The sequence below is a fragment of the Dipodomys merriami genome, unplaced genomic scaffold, assembly GCF_024711535.1.
Source record: "Dipodomys merriami isolate MVZ:Mamm:240054 unplaced genomic scaffold, mDipMer1.0.p SCAF_512, whole genome shotgun sequence".
NCBI classification, from domain to species: domain Eukaryota; kingdom Metazoa; phylum Chordata; class Mammalia; order Rodentia; family Heteromyidae; genus Dipodomys; species Dipodomys merriami.
Genome location: NW_027206083.1, coordinates 512,953 through 531,314, shown reverse-complemented (window position 1 = coordinate 531,314; position 18,362 = coordinate 512,953). Strand labels below are relative to the sequence as shown.

Here is an 18,362-nt window from a genome sequence, read left to right as displayed (position 1 = left end):
GCTAAATACCAAACCACTTTCCACACATATGTCCTTGCACCACACCAGCCACAATGCTAGCAAAGACCAGAAGCTGGTCTTTGAATTTATCCCAGAGTCCTAAACTGGTTCTTGGTGTGTGCAGGATAGAAGGGAGAGTTTTGGATCTGGCCAGTGTTGAAGCATCAGCCCAAGTAGAGCACCAGATCCTAAACTAGAAATTGGGAAAACACTGGCTCCCACTTTGGGCCTCAGTTTTGACTCTCGCTACATGATGCTCTGAGGTCCATGAGGTGCTTCAGTGCCAAATTATACAGGACTTGTGTTCAAGAGAAGTTGGGGTTTCCAGAGAAGGAGAATTGCATTTTAGGATTATTAGTTGTTTTTTTGTTGTTTTGGTGGTGGTCGTGAGGCTTAAACTCTTTGCCTGAGCGCTGTCCCTGTGCTCTTCAACTTAAGGTCAGCGCTCTACCTCTTGAGCCACAGCACCACTTCTGAGCATTGCATTTCAGTGACAAATTTACAAAGGTCTTGTCACTGTACATGTAAAGAAAGCATCATCAGCTTGTCAGTGAGAATCTTTTCACCAAGTGGATATGAGGGAAGGTTGGGGTTCCTACTGTGTCTGTGAGACTTTAGCTGGGCTCTGGGTCTTCTCAGGCTTGTTTCTACTTCTGTAAAATCCTTCCAGGAAACCTCTTCACATTGAGTTGCTATGGCTTCTTGGGCTCCTCTTGGCTGTGACAGCTTCTGACACTGCCCTTGTTTGGGGGCAGCTTGGATGGTTTTGAGGAGCCCTAGTCAGACATGCTTTAGAATCTGTTGGGATTCATCTCATGTGTTTTTGATTTTAGATTGAAGTTCATGGATTTGGGAGGAGAAAACCAGAGAAGTAAATGCCATTCTTAGCACAAAGTTGATGTATTTTCACTGTCAATTTGACCTTGATCACCTAGTCCGTGGGCCTTCATAGTTCTCCAATGCCAAAAATCTTTTTCTTCCTTTTTTAAACTTTACTCCCCCCCCCCACCTCCCAATCTATCTCTTTCTGTGTCAGTACTAGAGCTTAAACTCAATGCCTGGGTGCTGTCCTTTAGCTTTTTCATTCAAGGCTGGTACTCTACCACTTAAGCCATACCTCCAATTTAGGGTTTTGCTGATGAATTAGAGGTAAGGGTCTCTTTGATGTTTCTGTTTGTGTTGGATTTGAACTTCTATCCTTAGATCTCAGCTTCCTGCATAGTTAGGCATGCCCATCTCTTTTGAGAAGACCTGGTGATGTAACATATTATTGACTGTTTGCTGTGCACCTGGTAAAGTGTTGTGTGGCAGGGCTATGAAGACACTCAAGACATCATCTGTGCTCAAGTATCCCAAGAATGAACTGCAGCTCAGATGTGTGCAACAGCGCTCTCAGCGCACTGGGGAATGTGCATTGATAGTGTTCATAGGACTTCAAGGAAGTTAGTTACCTGACCAGGCTTTCCAATTTCCTGATTTTGTGCTTTAAATGAATTTCCATGATTCCCTTCCATTTCCTTCAAACCATAATATTTTTTTTTTGGTTGGTTGTGGGGCTTGAACTCTGGGCTGGGACACTGTCCTTGTGCTCTTCAGCTCAAGGCGAGAAATCTACTGCTTGAGCCACAGTGCCACTTCTGGTTTTCTAGTGGTTTATTGGAGATAGTAGTCACACGGACTTTCCTTCCTGGGATGGCTTTGAACCTCGGTTCTCAGATCTCAGCCTCCTGAGTAGCTGGGATTACAGGCAGGAGCCACCAATGCCTGGCAAACCATAACATTTTAAATGTTACAAGAGAGAGAGAAAATTACAGAAGCTAGCATATTTCTTTTGGAGACATACCCAGAGACTCATTATTTTTAAGCATTTTCTTAGCACTTCTTGTGTTGAAAGCATTTTTAACTCATTAATTAGTAATCCACATTAATATATAGATGGAATTAATCTATTCCAGACAGAAGTTTGTCTTGAGGAAATACAAAAAACTTAAGTACTATTCCTTTCCACCTGTATCTTCTCTCTCCTCCCCTCCACCACACTTTATCTTGTTCATTATTTAGATTATTGCTCTGATCATTACACTCTGATTGAGCGCCACAAGTGTCCTTGGAGCTTCCACAAAGTTTGGGTTGGGTGTCTTCCCACTCTTCTGGACTCCAGGCTGTACATGGGTCTGCTTTGGGGACTCATTAGCACTTGAAAATGAAATTGGCCTCATAAATAGTCATCCTCAGGAAACAACGGGCTCTCCCATTTTTATTTTAGTTGCATTCAGCTGAAAACCTCTTAGCTTGTATTCTTGTTTGAGGAGAGTTTTTTTTTTTCCTCCTTTTTTCCTTCTTGCGGATCCTAGGGCTTGAATGCAGGGCTAGGTCTTAAATGCAAGGCCAGGAGATTTTGTTTGTTTGTTTTTTGTTTGTTTTTCCTCAAGGCTGGTGTTCTACCACTTGAGTCCCAGCTCCACATCTGGCTTTTTGGTGGTTATTTGGAGCTATGTGTCTCAAAGACTTACCTTTCTTTCTGAGCTGGCTGAAAACCATGATCCTCAGATCTTAGCCTCCTGAGTAGCTAGGATTTCAGGTATTAGCCACTAGTATCTGGCTAGGAGGTTAGTTTTTACCTTCAGAAAAAAAATCTCCATAACATGACTATCATTTATGTCTCTCTTTGGAACAAGGGCTCCCCTGTCCTTGTATTTGATCAAGATGATAATTTTCCACCTTGTACAGATAAGGAAATTGAGGACCATGAGGAGCAATCTCAAGATTGGTAAAAGTCAGAGCTGATATACATCTCCAAAGCTCTCCCCTTCCTATATTTCTTTGGTTCACCATTCTGGGCCTTCCCAGTGTGGTGCTCATGTTCACCCACAGTGGGCTGTCTGTCTTCCTCTGCTGCTGGCCTCTGGTGGAGAAGCTTGCAGAGGATGTGATGGTCTCCTGATTATACTCTTGTCTTCATTTTGTCACCTGGTGATCTGTTTCAGGAGCTGCCTGTCTATGGGCCCCCCTGTCCTCTTCCTTCCTTCCTGTCCTGGCACAAAGGAGCCACTCTTGGTACTAAGATTGCTGTGACATCAGATATGTAGAGAATCAGCCTATTGTCCATGTGGGGTCATAGATCTGAGGATACTATCCCTGACCTCTGGGAGCTCTTAGTGTTATCAGAGAAGAGCTGCCTTGTCCTCCTGGAGTCCCCTTCATTAGCTCCTTTTCTTTCTGCCCTTACAGGTCATGCCTGTTTCAGTAAGTAGTTATTATATGACAGGTCTCATGCTCACAGACTGCTATCTGTGACAACCTACTCATTAGGAGGTGAAATCATTGTTCCTCTTACCAGATAGGGAATCAATTGTTTAAGGGCTGGGCGCCAGTGGCTCATACCTGTAATCCTAGCTACTCAGGAGGCTGAGATCTGAGGATCATGGTTCAAAGCCAGCCCAGGAAGGAAAGTCCATGATGCTCTCATCTCCAATAAACCACTAGAAACCCAGAAGTGGCACTGTGACTCAAGCAGTAGAGCACTTGCCTTGAGCTGAAGAGCTGCGGGATAGTGCCCAAGCTCAGAGTTCAGGACCCCTGACCAAAAAATAAATAAATAAAAATAAATAAATAAATAAAAAATAAAGAATCATTTAAGGAAGGGGCTAAGAAAAAGAAAATACAGCTAAGAAAAAAAGAGAGCAGCAGAGATTCCTAATCTCCATATCTAATAGATATAAAAAACATTCAAAAAAACATTAAAAAAACAGATTGTACCCAGGTGCGGGTGGCTCACCACTGTAATCCTAGCAATTCAAGAGTCTGAGATCTGAGGGTCCTGGTTTGAAGCCAACCTGGAAAGAAAAGTCTGTGAGGCTCTTTATCTCCAATTAACCTGCAAAAAGCCAGAACTGGAGGTATGGCTCAAATGGTATAGCACTAGCCTCGAGCAGAAAAAGCTTAAGGAAGGGCTAGGAAGGTGGCTCAGTGGTAGAGCGCTTGTCTTGCATGCATGAGGCCCTAGTTCCATTCCTCAGCACCACATAAGTAATAAAAAAAAAAAGCCAGAAGTGGTGCTGTGGCTCAAGTGGTAGAGTGCTAGCCTTGATCTGAAGAGCTAAGGGACAGTGCACAGGCCCAGAGTTCAGGCCCCATGACCAGACCCAAAACAAAAAACAAAAACAAAAAAGCTTAGGGATAGTTCAGTCCCCAGTTGAGTGGGGCTCAGTGTCCCAGCTCTGAGTTCACTCTCCAGTACTTGCACCAAAATAGGAATAATATTAATAATTACTTAAGAAGGAACAGGAAATACTTAGGATGTGGTAGATGTTTGAATCCTGAAGCTCCCTGTTGAGTTGCCTTGTTTCCCTTGTAGTACTGTTGCAGTGGTGTGTGTGTGTGTGTGTACACAAGTAACCCTATTAGTTATTCTATTGTGACCGTTAGGACCCATGAGCAAGAACTATTATAAGAAAACAGAAGTGTTGAACAATATGCTGTAAGCTACAACAGTAGATGGCCAAGCCAGATGGACCCCAGGTATCAATGATTCTGGACTGTGCACAGTTAACCAATCACAGACAGTATTGGCTCCTTGGTTAAACCCCAGAGAAAAAGCTGCTTTGCTAGGGATGCTGCAAGATAGACTGGCCAAGTGAATATCCTGTGTTAAAACAGGGAGAGGCAAGTCAGTAAGGTGAGGGCTATGCAATGCTCTGAAGGAAATGGGCATAAGTGAGAGCACCTGTCCTAAAGGGGCTTGTGGTATTAGTCTTTCCCCACACCACCATCCTAGAAGTTGTCCCTCAGCTTTTTGCTCAAGGTTAGCACTCTGCTACTTGAGTCATAGCTCCACTTCTGGCTTTTTTTGTTGCTTTATTGGAGATAAGGAACCTCATTGACTTTTCTGCCTAGGATGGCTTCAAAGCATGGTCCTCAGATCTCAGCATCCTGATTAGGATTACAGGCATGCGCCATGGGCACCCATCTATAATGCTGTTCTTAATGGCAGTGGCAGTCAGACAGGGCCTTCATCCGTGTCTTATTATATGGTCTCATCCTAATAGGTCCTGTCCTCAGGCTAGAGTGTAGGGGACTGACTGGAAATCTCAGGCCTGGCCACAGTGACAATTGAGTGAGTTACATTTCTTGAATTTGGATGCAGGCCACCTGCTTTGCTTCTTGGGTTTCTGCTTTCAAGTGCTCTGCTGGACTATACCTGGGGTCTCTGGTGAGACGCCTGGGTGAATGTGGGCACTTTTCAGAATGGCTTAGAAGCAGCTCTTGGTGGCTTTGCAGCTTGGCTTTCATTTCTGGCATGACAGTGCATTGGGAAGGTTCTGGATCGAGTCAGGCTTAGCTTTGGGCTCAGTCTCTGCCACATGCTAGCTCTTTCTTCCATTCCAGATGAGTCACTGTCCATCTTAGGCTGCCCTGTCCTGTCTCCTCCTCATATACCTGTCTCTGACTTGGGGCCAGGGATCTGATGAAGAAATTCTCTTCAGACAAATAGAGATTCCCTGGAAGGAAATTGATCATGTAAAGCTGGTTTCTCCACTGGCAGTTGTTTAATTTTATTTCCCTTTCATTTTTCTTCCTCTTCTCAGGGATCACTGCCTATAAGAACTTGATAGCAACTAGACTTAGATGGTTAAATGTAAATTGGAGCTGGCTTCTGAAACTCCAGGTGAGTTTCTTCAGGCCTGGGAGATTTTTCAGAGCCCTATGCACCTAATGCATTTTAGCCTTTATTTTTATTTTTCACCTATATTTTTTTTCTTGTATTACTTCTAGATGCCTTTTATTTTCCCTTAGGACTCAAGCATAATTTTGGTTGCTTTTAGGTGTAATTATAGAAGGCCTAACTCATTTCAGTGAGAGGAAGATTTATTATTTCACATAATAATAACCACAGTGGGGCTGGGGGGTTATCCAGGGGAAGGGCGCACGCTTGGCACGTGTGCAAGGCCCTGGGTTCAGTCCTCAGCCCTGGAAAAAAAAAGAAAAAAATAATAACCATAGCACAAGGGAGACGGTAGAATTCATTAATTCAGTGGCTCAGTACTGTCTTCTTTTTTTGTCTTTTGTTTTGTGAGCCATGGGGCTTGAACTCTGGGCCTGGGCTTTGTCCCTGAGCAACTCAGCTCAAGGCTAGCACTCTACCACTTTAGCCACAGGGCCACTTCTGATTTTCTGGTGGTTTATTGGAGATAAGAGTTTCGCAGGTTTTCCTGCCTGGGCTGGCTTTGAACCATGATCCTCAGATCTCAGCTTCCTGAGTAGATAGGATTACAGGCCTGAGCCACTGGCACCTAGTCTGTCTTCTTATATTTATATTCCTACCATCTTTTGAATTGACCATACTGGGTATATTCTCCACAGGCTAAAGCTCATCATCCCAAGTTGGCTGTTGCAGCACCAGACATCCCATGTAAACACAGAAACCAACAGAATGGATGATGAGACAAAATTGGGATTTGTTTGCAAAGAGGACTGAGAAGTGACCACTGAGGTGGTATCTATCCTTGATGAGAAACATATACCTTTTCTCTTTTGCTTGACAGGTTAAGAACAAATATCTTGTCATGGCATAATGAGATTACATACTGTGCCCTCAACTATTATTTCCTCATTTTATTTCCTTCTGCTCTCTACACTAGAAGGCCAAACAAGACCACTAGCTATTGTCAGAACTATGTACACCTCATTTTTACCTCCTTGTTCTAGGCAGGCTGAGCCTGTGCCTGAACCACACCCTGCCCATGTGGCCTGCCCTGCAGCTGTAGCATAAGACAAAAACGGCTAGAGTCAACAGTACTAGCAGAGCCTCTCCCTTGTTCCCTCCCAAGTATGTATTTTGAAAACAATCTTTTTATTTTATTTTTTTTAATTTAATTTAATTTTATTTGTGAACATACTGTACAGAGGAGTTACAATTACGTGGGCAGGATAATGCATACATTTCTTACCAAGCATTGCAGCCTCCTCCTTTGTTTACCCTTCACATCCCTTCCCAGCCTCCCCCCTCCCCCCCAATCTTTTTATTTTTATTGCAAGATAAAACAGAAAATATAGCTGGCACTTGTAATCCTAACTCATCAGCAGGCTGAGATTTTAGGATTAAGTTTCAAAGCTAGCTTGGGCAGGAAAGTCTGTGAGCCTCTTCTCTCCAACAAACCATCAAAAAGCCTGAAGTAAAGTGGTGGCTCAAGTGGTAGAGTGCCAGCCTTGAGCAAAACAGCTAAGAGACAGTGTCCAGGTCTTGAGTTCAAGCCTCAGAACTGGCACTCCCACTCAGGATCCATCCAGGATCCTGCTTTCCCTTGATCTGTCAGACCTCCTCTGCCTCCTCCAGTCTGTGACATTTCCACTGTCTTTTCTTTAGTATGAGCTTGACACTTTTGAAAAGGGCAGCTACTGATCCTGTGGGAAGCCTCCCAGTGTGACTTGGGTGGGTGTTTTTTTACTTTGGCTGGTCCTGGGGCTTGAACTCGGGGCCTGGGTGCTCTCTTTGAGCTAGTTATAGGCTATCACTCTACCACTTGGAGCTACAGCACCCACTTCCAGTTTTCTGGTGTTCACTGGAGATATGAATGTCACAGACTTTTCTCTCTGGGCTGGCTTTGGACCAACATCCTCAGATCTGAGCCTCCTTATTGGCTAGAATTCCATGGGTGAGCCACTGGAACCCAGCTAGGCATATATTGGTTTCCTTGTTTCTTTGTGCCCAATTTTATAACTGAATGAGAAAGCTCAGTTATGTCATATCAATTTCTGGTGTCTCATTGCCTGGATGTATCTTTGGTCATCTACTTAAGGTGATCCTTGCCAGTATTTTTCAGGATGAGGCCATTGTTTCTTACATGATAATTGGCAAATAACATGAGTCTATAGTTCAATTGTAAAGAGATTTTCTTCAAAGAGTATCTCTGTGCAGGTTTAGCTTAGGAAACAGATGGGAACCAGATGCTTTGCTTGAGATGGACATGGGCCAGGTTGGTATTCCAGCAAGATCTTCTGCCTCATCTCTAAATGGCCCAGCTTGTGAAGTGCCTCAAGTTCTGTTTGAGAACCTAGCCTGATGTTGGAGATTTGCCTATAAGCTTTTCTGCAAGATAGTTTCCTTCCAAACTGACATTCACAAAGTGAGTTAGGTTTAATATAAGCAACACAAAATGGAACTGGTATCAAGCAGCATTTATTTAGTGTCTCTGTGTATCTACTACTATGTTAAATCTAAGGACGGTGAAAGTCATAGTCTGTGTCCATGAATCCAGCACCTTTTCTTCAAAGTATGATCCTTTGAGCTCCTGTTCTGACACAATTGTTTAACTACATTGTTTTTACTGTTCTCTTTAAATAGATTTTCACCTGTGACACTCATCTTCAGTGAAACACCAAAAAAAATCTGGAAGTGGAGCTGTGGTTCAAGTGGCTAGGCCCTAGGTTAGAACAAAAAAGCTCAAGAGCAATGCCCAGGCCTTGGGTTCAAGCCCCAGAAATGAGGTAAGAGGAAATTAGCAGCTACTAGATAAAACAGAAGGTTAAGAGGCCAGAGCTAGAGTGGCTCAAGCCTACGATTATAACTACCTAAGGAAGTTGAGATCTGAGGATCCAGATTTGAAGCCAGCCCAGGCAGACAAATCGGAGACTTATCTGGGGAAGGTTTATTTAGAATGATGGCTCTACTGAAACCACTGAAGCAGTAGAAAACATAGATTCTCTTTTTTTCTCTCCTGTCTCCCTTATTCTTGTTCTTCTTTTCTTCTTTCTCTCTGCTTCCTTTCTCTCCTAGCACATGCTAGGCTAGACATCTAACCACTGTGTTTGATACCCAGCCACATGTTTGGATTTTTACATAATCCAATTCTCTCCAGGTGCCGGTGGCTCATGCCTGTAATCCTAGCTACTCAAGAAGCTGAGATCCAAGAATCAGGGTTCAAAGCCAGCCCTGGCAGGAAAACCTGTAAAACTCTTATCTCCAATAAACCACCAGAAAACCGCAAGTGGCGCTGTAGCTCAAATGGTAGAGTGCTAGCCTTGAGCTGAATTGCTCAGGGACAGTGCCCAGCCCCAGAGTTCAAGCCTCAAGACTGCCAAAAAAAAAAATCCAATCTCTTTACCTCTGAAAAGTTCCATTTTCCTTATATTTATAAACTTATACCTTTCTAGCTCCACAACTCCAGACTTCACACATTTACACTACTGAAGGATAAATAATGAGATGCATCTTTTTTAATGAGGGAAGGGGGACTCATCTTAAAAACCACAAATCAAAGCATCTTACTAGTCTGCTTAGAAACCTACTGTCTTTTCCCATTAAGTTCCATATTAAGAGTTAAAACTATCCTGAGCTGGGCATAGGTGGCTAATGCCTGTAATCCTAGCTACTCAGGAGTCTAATGTTTTGGGGGCCAGAAAATCTGAGATTCATCTCCAATTAACCACACACACACACACACAGAGAGAGAGAGAGAGAGAGAGAGAGAGAGAGAGAGAGAGAGAGAGAGAGAGAGAGAGAGAGAGAAACAACTTTATCCCATCTCATAAGCTCGACGAGCCAGGTGTTCAAGTCCCAGACCTCCTTTTTGCAAACCTCCTCCCCCTCATTTTTTTGTGCCAGTCCTAGGGCTTAAACTCAGCATCTGGGCACTGACGTTGTGCTTCTTTTGCTCAAGATTAGTGCTCTACAATTTGAGCCACAGCATCACTTCTGGCCTTTTCTGTGTATGTGGTACTGAGGGATTGAACCCAGGGCTTCATGCATGCCAGGCAAGCCTCTATCACTAAGCCACATTACAATCCCCTTGACCCGTTTTTTTGCAGCATTTTTTTGTTTTTCTTTTCTTGGATTATTAAAATTTGTTAAGGCCTTTGCATTTGCTAGTTAGTCCTCCCTCACCTTCTCCTGCCCAATTCATATAACTAAACGTCCTTGCAAACACTTTGCTACTGGCCTGGACAGCCCTGTTCTGCCCATTTGGGCCTTGCCAATCAGTGGCTTGGGTAATCCCTGACCTCGGGATAGTTGGGAGGCTACTTAGCGCTCAGTACCTGTTGGAGGGTCAGATCTTCAAAAACACAAATGCAGATGGACACCCCCAGTCTCCTTTTCCCAGCTGACATCACTCCAGTGACTATGGTCAGCCAAACTTTAAACCACCCAGTTGGTGCCCAAACTCAATGAACCAGAGCCCAGCCACTTCAGACCAAAGAAAAACCCGGACCCAGAAGTATACCTGGCCAGACCCACCCCACAGGGGGAAGTATTTCCCAGGCATTGGGAGCACACTTTGTAGGCATCAGGAGTGGCTATGTGCTGGCTGGGTGCATGGTACTCCCCAAGTTGAGGTTGGCAGGAGCAAGTTGCTGGTAAGCCTTGATTGCTGAGAAGGGTAAAGGAGGGAAAAGGCAGCCTGATGGTAGGAGTGAGAGACACAAAGCATATGCATTTTGGTTCCTTAAAAATATGAATCCTTTTGGCTTATTTTTTCTTAATTTACTGGCATATTTCTCTTTTCCAATTCATCATAAAATACCCAGAAAACTTAGGAAACCATTAAATAATGCAATTGCACTTTCACCTACCTGTTATTTATTTATGTTTGCTGAGAGATGATGAATTTATTGAGAGTAGAGTATCTACATTCCTTCTACTAATAATATTAACAGTATAAACAATATAAACTCTTTGTCTTCCATCCTAACACATTCTAGATGATCTTTTATTTTCTTTTTTGGTTGGTCCTGGGGCCTGAACTCTGGTCTTGGGTGCTGTCCCTCAAGTCTTCAGCTTAGGGCTAGCACTCTACCACTTGAACCACAGTGCCACTTCGGGCTTTTTCTGCTTACGTGGTACTGAGGAATTGAACCCAGGGCCTCATGCATGCAAGGCAAGTACTGTACCACTGAGCCACCTGGCCAGCCCCTCTAAATGATTTTTAATCATGTAGATTCAAATTTAGATGGTGATGACCAAAGTATAGAGATTTCCATTGTTTCCTATTTCAGAGTATGTCTTAATATCATATGAAGTTAAATGAATTACATTTCTACAATGATATATTTTGTATTACATATAGTGCATGCATTACACATAGTATACAACACACACACACACACACAAACACACACACACACACACACACACACACACACACACACACACACCTACAGCTTAGCTCCAAGGTATCTTAAAGTTGCCTTCTGATTTCATGCCTCGTGATTCTTTTTCTCTCTGGTATTTTAATGGCTCCAGGCAACTGGTATCATGTATACCTTTGAGCTTTCTTATGGATTGTTTTTATACCTTTGAACACTCTCTCTGGCATTTTCACCTGTCACAGTCTGATGTATGTCTCATGGCAGGTATTTGCAGATGACTATAGGGCTAATCAGTTAACATAAATGAGTGAATTGAATTCGAGTGCCAATTTTGAGGTGCAGGAGCATTGCCTAAAAGGACCAGTAGCTATTTGGCATGAAGTAGTTATTAACCAGTCACTATATAGCCTTTGTTGCTAGATCTTTCAGTTTTCAAGGGAAATTGGACACTTGCACTTTTGTATGAAGACTGGTTTTTAAACATGGAACTCATTTAAAAGTTTAGGCACTATATAGATAAATTAAAAACATCTCTAGGCTAGATTTGACACTCCAAGCTCTAGACTTGTGTTTGGTTCTTTGTGTATGAATCATGTCTCCTGATTCAAATGGGTGTTTTCCTTTCTGTTAGCATTTTTGGTATGTATCTTAATTATAGTAGTGTGCTGGTCTTTCTGCCTTAGTTGTTAATAAGTTTTTTAAATCTGTTTGAAACATTTGTTGTCATATATTGGCTCTTTCCTACATGTAATCCATCTCTCTATAAAATAGTTTATACATACCTGTGTGTATGGGTGAAGGAGGGTGAAAGAGAAAGAGAGAGAGCACAAGAGAAGAGTGAAGGAAAGAGGAGGAAATACATTTATTCTCTCATGGTATTTGATTCTCCTTCTCTTCTTCTGGAAGGAATTAGATTGGGTAATTGAATTGTTGATTAAAAGTTGATCTGAGGTGCAGGGAATGTGGTTTAGTAATAGTGCTTGCCTACCATGCATGAAGCCCGTTGTTCAGTTCCTCAATACTACATACACAGAAAAATCCAGAAGTGAGGCTGTCTCTCAAGGGTTAGAGTGCTAGCCTTGAGCAAACAAAGCTCCAGGACAGTGCCTAGGCCTTGAGTTCCAGTTCCAGGACTGGCAAAAAAAATGTTAAAGTAGGAATTCAATGGATATAGCCAAATGGTGGAGCTCTTCCCTGGTATGTGTGGGGTCTTAAGTTCTATCACTAGCACTGTAAAAAAAAAAGTAAGTGTAAAATATAAGTCAATCGTCATCTCTTTTGTCACATCAAATGTTCCAATACTAACAGAATTTTGGTATATTTATGATGAATATTTTTAATAATAGCAAAAGGCCCAGAATAGTGTTTTATACTTATAATCCTAGACACTCCAGAGAAGGAGATAGGAGGATTAAGGTTTAAGAGCAGACCAAACAAAAAGTTAGTGTTTCAGAGATAGCAAGCATGGTAGTGTATGCCTGTAATCTCAGGTACTTGAGAGGCAGAGGTAAGAAATTCATGGTCTGAGGCTTGCCTAGACAAATTTGGGAAACCCTATCTAAAAAACAAAAGCAAAAGGATTAGGGACATCTTTTGTTCCCTAGGGCCACCACATAAATAGGAAACAAAACCCTAAAAAACTGTTCTGACAGAAATATTTTTGGATAGATTAAATCTCTGGAAGAGTTTTAGTAGGAAGTGATTACTAAAGATTTTAAAGGATAGTCAGTAAAAGGGAAAATAGATAATGAACCTCCTCACAATGAAAAACTTGCTCAGGGAAAGACTCTAGGAAGAAAGGAAAAAGATAAACTATAAACTAGCGTGAAATATTTGCAAGCCATATAGTAGAGGAATTAAATCTCTAATAAACAGTGTTCTCAAGTCTCTGTAGTACATAATGATAAAAACCAAAACACAATGATTGGATAATGACCAAAAGATACAAATAAATGTTTCACTGAAGAATATATATTCAGCAAATAAGCACATAAAAGGATGCCTTTGTCCCAGCCATTAGAGGAATGCAATTTAAAAGGCTCAGTGAGGTACCACTACATACCTATTTGAATGGTTCAATCAAAATAGTGACAACACAAGGTTGATCAGAATTCAGGGGAACTTGATTATTCATACATTGCCACTAGGAAAATGAAGTGATAGTTTACTTGGGAAAAGAATAGAAAAATACCTTGTTTTGAGACAGTACTGTGGATTGAGCTCAGTGCCATGGCACTATCCCTGAGCATTTTGCTCAAGTCTAGTGCTCTACCACTTGACCCACAGTGCCAGTTTCTGTTCATATGTTACTGAGGAATCAAACCCAGGGCTTCATGCATGCTAGGCAAGCTTTCTACTGCTAAGGCACATGCCCAGCCTAACAGTAACATTTAAAACTAAACTGAGTAGCCCAAGAGAAAGCTTTGGTTCCCATAAACACCTATACATAAGGTTTCTGAATCATCTTATTTCTGTGATAGTCCCAAAGTACATTTATAGCATGGACTATTCAGAAACAATAAAAAAAGTCTTAATACAATAGAAGTTGGTCTGGAGGGACTTAAATGCTGTGTAAAAAATTCTTAACAAGTGGCATGCTATGTAATTTCATCTATACTTCTTGAAGTGAAAGAGTTTCAGTTGAAATCTGTTGAAATCTGAAGATTGGTGGATTCTGCCACAATGAATTATGCTTCAGTTATGGAAGCTGTTATTAGGAGAACGTGGGGGAAGATCTGTGGGATCTTGTCTGTATTAATTTACTAATGTTCCTGCCTGTGACTCTGTGAAAGTGTCAAAAGATTTAGACAAATAATGTATACTAAAAAAGCTGACCTCAATCACTTTTTTCCCTTGGGCTTTCTGATAAAGATGATCCTTGAGACTCCAGTGATAACTGAAGATGGAAACTGGGAGTCAGTGGAGAATTCTGAGTCTGTGAAGACTAATGAATCTGTTGACCAACATGCCAATCAAGAAAGTTAATGGAAGCTGTAGTGCCCAGTTGAAAAGACCAGATGTTGGGTCTTCCAGGGACCCTGAGACTTCAGAAGTTCTCCCTTTTCAGGTATTACAGACAGCCACTGACTAGAATCTCTATTTTTTTGTGGGTCATGGGGCTTTGAGCTCTGCGCTTGGGCGCTGTCCCTGTGCTTTTCAACTTAAGGTGAGCACTCTACCACTTAAACCACAGCACCACTTCTGGTTTTCTAATGGTTTATTGGAGATAAGAGTCTCATGAACTTTCCTGCCTGGGCTGGCTTTGAACTGTGATCTTCAGATCTCAGATACTCAGCCTCCTGAGTAGCTAGGAAAACAGGTGTGAGCCTCTGGTGCCCAGCTAGAATCTCTATAAAATATTGGGATTTAAAAATATTGGGGTTAACCTGGTACCCCTGGCTCACACCAGTAATCCTAGCTCCTGAGGATGCTTAGGTCCAGATGAAATGCAGATTCAATTTCCAACTAAATTTCAGCAAAATGCTACACTAGAGGTATGGCTCAAGTGGTAGAGTGCCAGTCACGAGCAAGCAAACCAAACGTGTGAGGCCCTGGTACAAGGAAAAAGAAGTTGGGGTTAAGAGACTCGAGCTCAATGCTAATTTAGGATTGAACTTCTTTACTTGTTTTTACAACCGTAAATAATAGTTTTTCAGTTCTATAAATGCCATCAGCAGTAATTACCTTTGCTGCATGGTGCCTACATGATGAAAACATGCAAGTGTCTGTCAGTCAAGCAGTGCATTAAGCAAATATTATTTGGTTCCCCATACTTTGGCTAATAATTAGATAACTTACGTATATTATACTATTTCTCTCTAATTTTTCATACTTTCTTTTTTTTTTTTTTTTTTGGGTCCGGTCGTGGGGCCTGAACTCTTGGGCCTGGGCGCTGTCCCTCAGCTCTTCAGCTCAAGGCTAGCGGTCTACCACTTGAGCCACAGCGCCACTTCCAGTTTTTTCCTTTTTGCTTATGTGGTGCTGAGGAATCGAACCCAGGGCCTCAGGCATGCAAGGCAAGCGCTCTACCACTGAGCCACCTTCCCAGCCCTTTCATACTTTCTAGTGTCTTCCCTCCCCCGATCATTTACTGGGACAGTAGGAAACTTTCCAAAGATATATCCCAGGCCAGATGGGGATATTGGGGCACCTGGAACAAGTCCTTGCTCTCCTCAGGCTCAGCTACATTAGCCACTGTGTGTAAGATCATCAGTCACTTCATGACTGTCTGTGTTCGTTTACATTGTTACAAGGGACTTTGTTAATAAATCTCCTTCTACATTTGTTCAAGGGATTTATTGTTTGAAGACAAGTGATCATGAGATAGATGATAGACATCGCATGTAGAATTGTTAGCATTTTCTTATTAGAATGAAGTCTAGGAATTGCTATAAATGTCTGTTCTTTAGTGATGTTGTATCAGAGTTTTTGTATAAAAAATGTTATACTAAGGAGATATTTCCAAGGATTAATAACCCTAATTGTTAAAAATAAACTGTCTTATAGCTATCATGATTTTAGACACATGGACTTTGATATTACATTTTTGAAATTTAGTTTGTTTAGTTTGGGTAATAAAGAGCAACACATTTTGATTTTTCTTTAGGACAAGATACTTCAAATATCATTGAAAAGGCAGAGACTTCCCTTGGGATCCCTAGTTCCAGTGAGATTTCAGCTGAAGTCAAACATGCTGGAGGTCTATATATGGAAACATTAAGTCCTAGGATACTTTGGATTCAGTAGCTAGCTTGTGCAATTTTGATACTAAGGACATGGGGACATTCTACTGGTGTGGTGTGTTGTCTTGTGAATCCAGCTGCCAGTTAGAGATCTGTGTCTTGGAACTGCTCATATCCCTCTACTCTGCCTCTGAAGTAATTTCAAGGACTTCTATGTATTAAAATTATATCGTCATATATGTTGAATATAAGAATTGCTTAGCACTTTGTTTGGCAACCAGGGCTAGGTGAATTTAAATCTGTCAGGACCAAAAAGTATTTTTGTTCATTTAGGGCTATTTTTTTGCCTTTTGTTCTTTGTTTGTTTGATTGTTTTTCTGCCTTTTGTTTTTTGATAACTGGGCATTGAACCCACGTTGTTGCACTAGCTAGACAAGGTTTTGCCATTGAGCTGAGGTACATTCTAGCCTTTTTTCTATTTTTTTTTTGCATTTTCTTGATCTACTGAGGGGCATCTGAGTTGGTTCCATATCTTAGCTATGGTAAATAATGCTGCAGTAAACATAGTTGTGCTGATAGCTTTAGGATGGTCTTGTTTGTGATCATTTGGGTATATGTCCAAAAATAGGATTGCTGGGTAATAGGGGAGCTCTATGTAGTCTTTTGAGGAACCTCTATACTACTTTCCAAAGTGGTTGAACAAGTTTACACTCCCACTAAAATGCAGTAGGGTTCTGTACATATCCCCTCCAGCATCTGTTGTTATTAGAGTTCTTGATTCTAGCCATTCTAACTGGGGTGAGGTGGTATCTCAATGTTGTTTTGATTTGCCATTTTTTTATGGCTAGGGTGGTTGAGCATTTCTTGATGTGTCTATTGGCCATTCTTATTTCCTCTTCAGAGAAGTTTCTCTTTAAGTCTTTAACCCACTTATTTATTGGGTAGTTGTTTCTTTGAGGATTTATTTTTGGAGGATTTGATTTTTTGAGTTCCAGGTATATTTTAGATATGAGACCCTTGTCTGTTGTATGGCTAGTGAAGTACTTCTCCCCATCCATGGGCTTTCTATTGATCTTGCTAACTATGTCCTTTGCCATGCAAGAAGCTCTGCAATTTCATGCAATCCCATTTGTCCAATCTTTCTTTGATTTGTTGTGTTTCTGGGTCTCTTTTAAGAAAAATTTGGCCTGTGCCAAGGTTTAGTCTTGAAAGTTTGTATTGATCAAAAGGAAACCTGCACTTCTAATCCATATGGAAAAGTTTTGAAAAACCAGTTTGTTTTCTTCATCTCTCATAGCCCTTATTGTTTCTCATTTAATACTCTGTGCTCATCTCTATCATTTTTCTCTGGAAGGAGATTTATTCTACCTGTCTTTCTCCATCTTCAGAGTTATATTGTGTCTTGGCATACATACCTATCAGATACTAATAGGTTCCACTATCACTACTTGTGAATACCTAAGAGAGAACTGGATTGACCTACTTTCGGGTCCATAGTGCATGGGTCAGTAGAATGGAGAGATAACTTCATGGGACATGGCAAATTACTCCATATATGAGGCACTGTTCTTAATGATGCTTGCATAAGTGAGGCTACTTTGTCTGTGACTAACACACTATGTGTTTAAAAATGAATTTATTTTTCTCCCTGAAGAACTCTACAAATAGAGTATTGCATGTTATTTTGGCGAATGTAGGGGCCTGGTATCTTCACTTTTATTTGTTGGGTTCTTTATGATTTTGTAATTGTTGTCAGATCATGCTGTGAGTGCAGGTATGGTATTCTCAAACAGATAAGCTCAAATTCAGGAGTTACAGAGACAGGAAGTTTCATTTCTCCTCATGCTCCCAGCAGCTAGAATGGTTTAATGTCTAACTCTGATGCTTTGAGATGTTGGAAGATTAAAGTGTTGGCATTTTCAGAAATTTTTATCAGGAATTGCTTTTAGTGGACAAGGAAAACAGGAGTTAGAAGTATGTTTGGATAGTAAACAGCAGTGATTTCATAAGACTTGAAGGATATTTGTCATTCAGAGCCATGTTTTAGAAGGGGAATAAAAATCATGGAGAACCCTGGGAAGAGTGGCTAGTATTAATGTCTTAAAAAGTTAGAGAGTTAATGGATCATGAATATGAAAATCTAAGGAAAGGAGATAGGGAGAATACACCTTTTTTTATACCTTTGAAGACTAGCATGGAGAACAGAATTTAGGTTGTGTTTACTTGTGTCTCATGAGTAGAGAACTCCCACTACTCAGTGGAAGTTTTATGGACTTAGATTTTAGTTGAATATTAAGTGTACCAGAATAGAATGGGTGGCTTTTTCATCCTAACGTCTTTCCCATCTAAAATTTCTAAGCATTAATTTCACTGTGAAAGAAAGTATACCGGAGATGGGTTTTTTTTAGAAGTTTGAGATAAAAGATACCAATGAAATCACTTGGTATCTTTTTTGCAATTTTGTCATGTTCCTTTAAGGATGTTGTCTTCTGCTGTGTGTGTGTGTGTGTGTGTGTGTGTGTGTGTGTGTGTGTGTGTGTGTGTGTGTCTGTGTCTGTGTGTGTGTGTGTGTGTGTGTGTGTGTGTGTGTGTGTG

The 18,362-nt window shown here is 41.3% G+C and overlaps 1 protein-coding gene across 21 annotated transcripts in view; it reads left to right on the top strand.

Annotated features, from left to right (window-relative positions):
* The window catches only part of LOC138810943 (hepatoma-derived growth factor-related protein 2-like), a 289,960-nt gene that overhangs the window by 234,733 nt on the left and 36,865 nt on the right, over positions 1 to 18,362 (top strand). For 14 of the 21 annotated variants that reach the window (XR_011367295.1, XR_011367293.1, XR_011367296.1 and 11 more), the window contains 5 exons: positions 5,049 to 5,116; positions 5,589 to 5,668; positions 6,364 to 6,829; positions 8,345 to 8,487; positions 13,957 to 14,152. The exons of 1 other annotated variant lie outside the window; for it this stretch is intronic. The gene's annotated coding sequence lies outside the window, so the exon portion shown is untranslated. The remainder of the gene's footprint in view (positions 1 to 5,048; positions 5,117 to 5,588; positions 5,669 to 6,363; positions 6,830 to 8,344; positions 8,488 to 13,956; positions 14,153 to 18,362) is intronic. 6 more of the 21 variants (XR_011367283.1, XR_011367282.1, XR_011367279.1 and 3 more) reach the window with 6 other exon arrangements.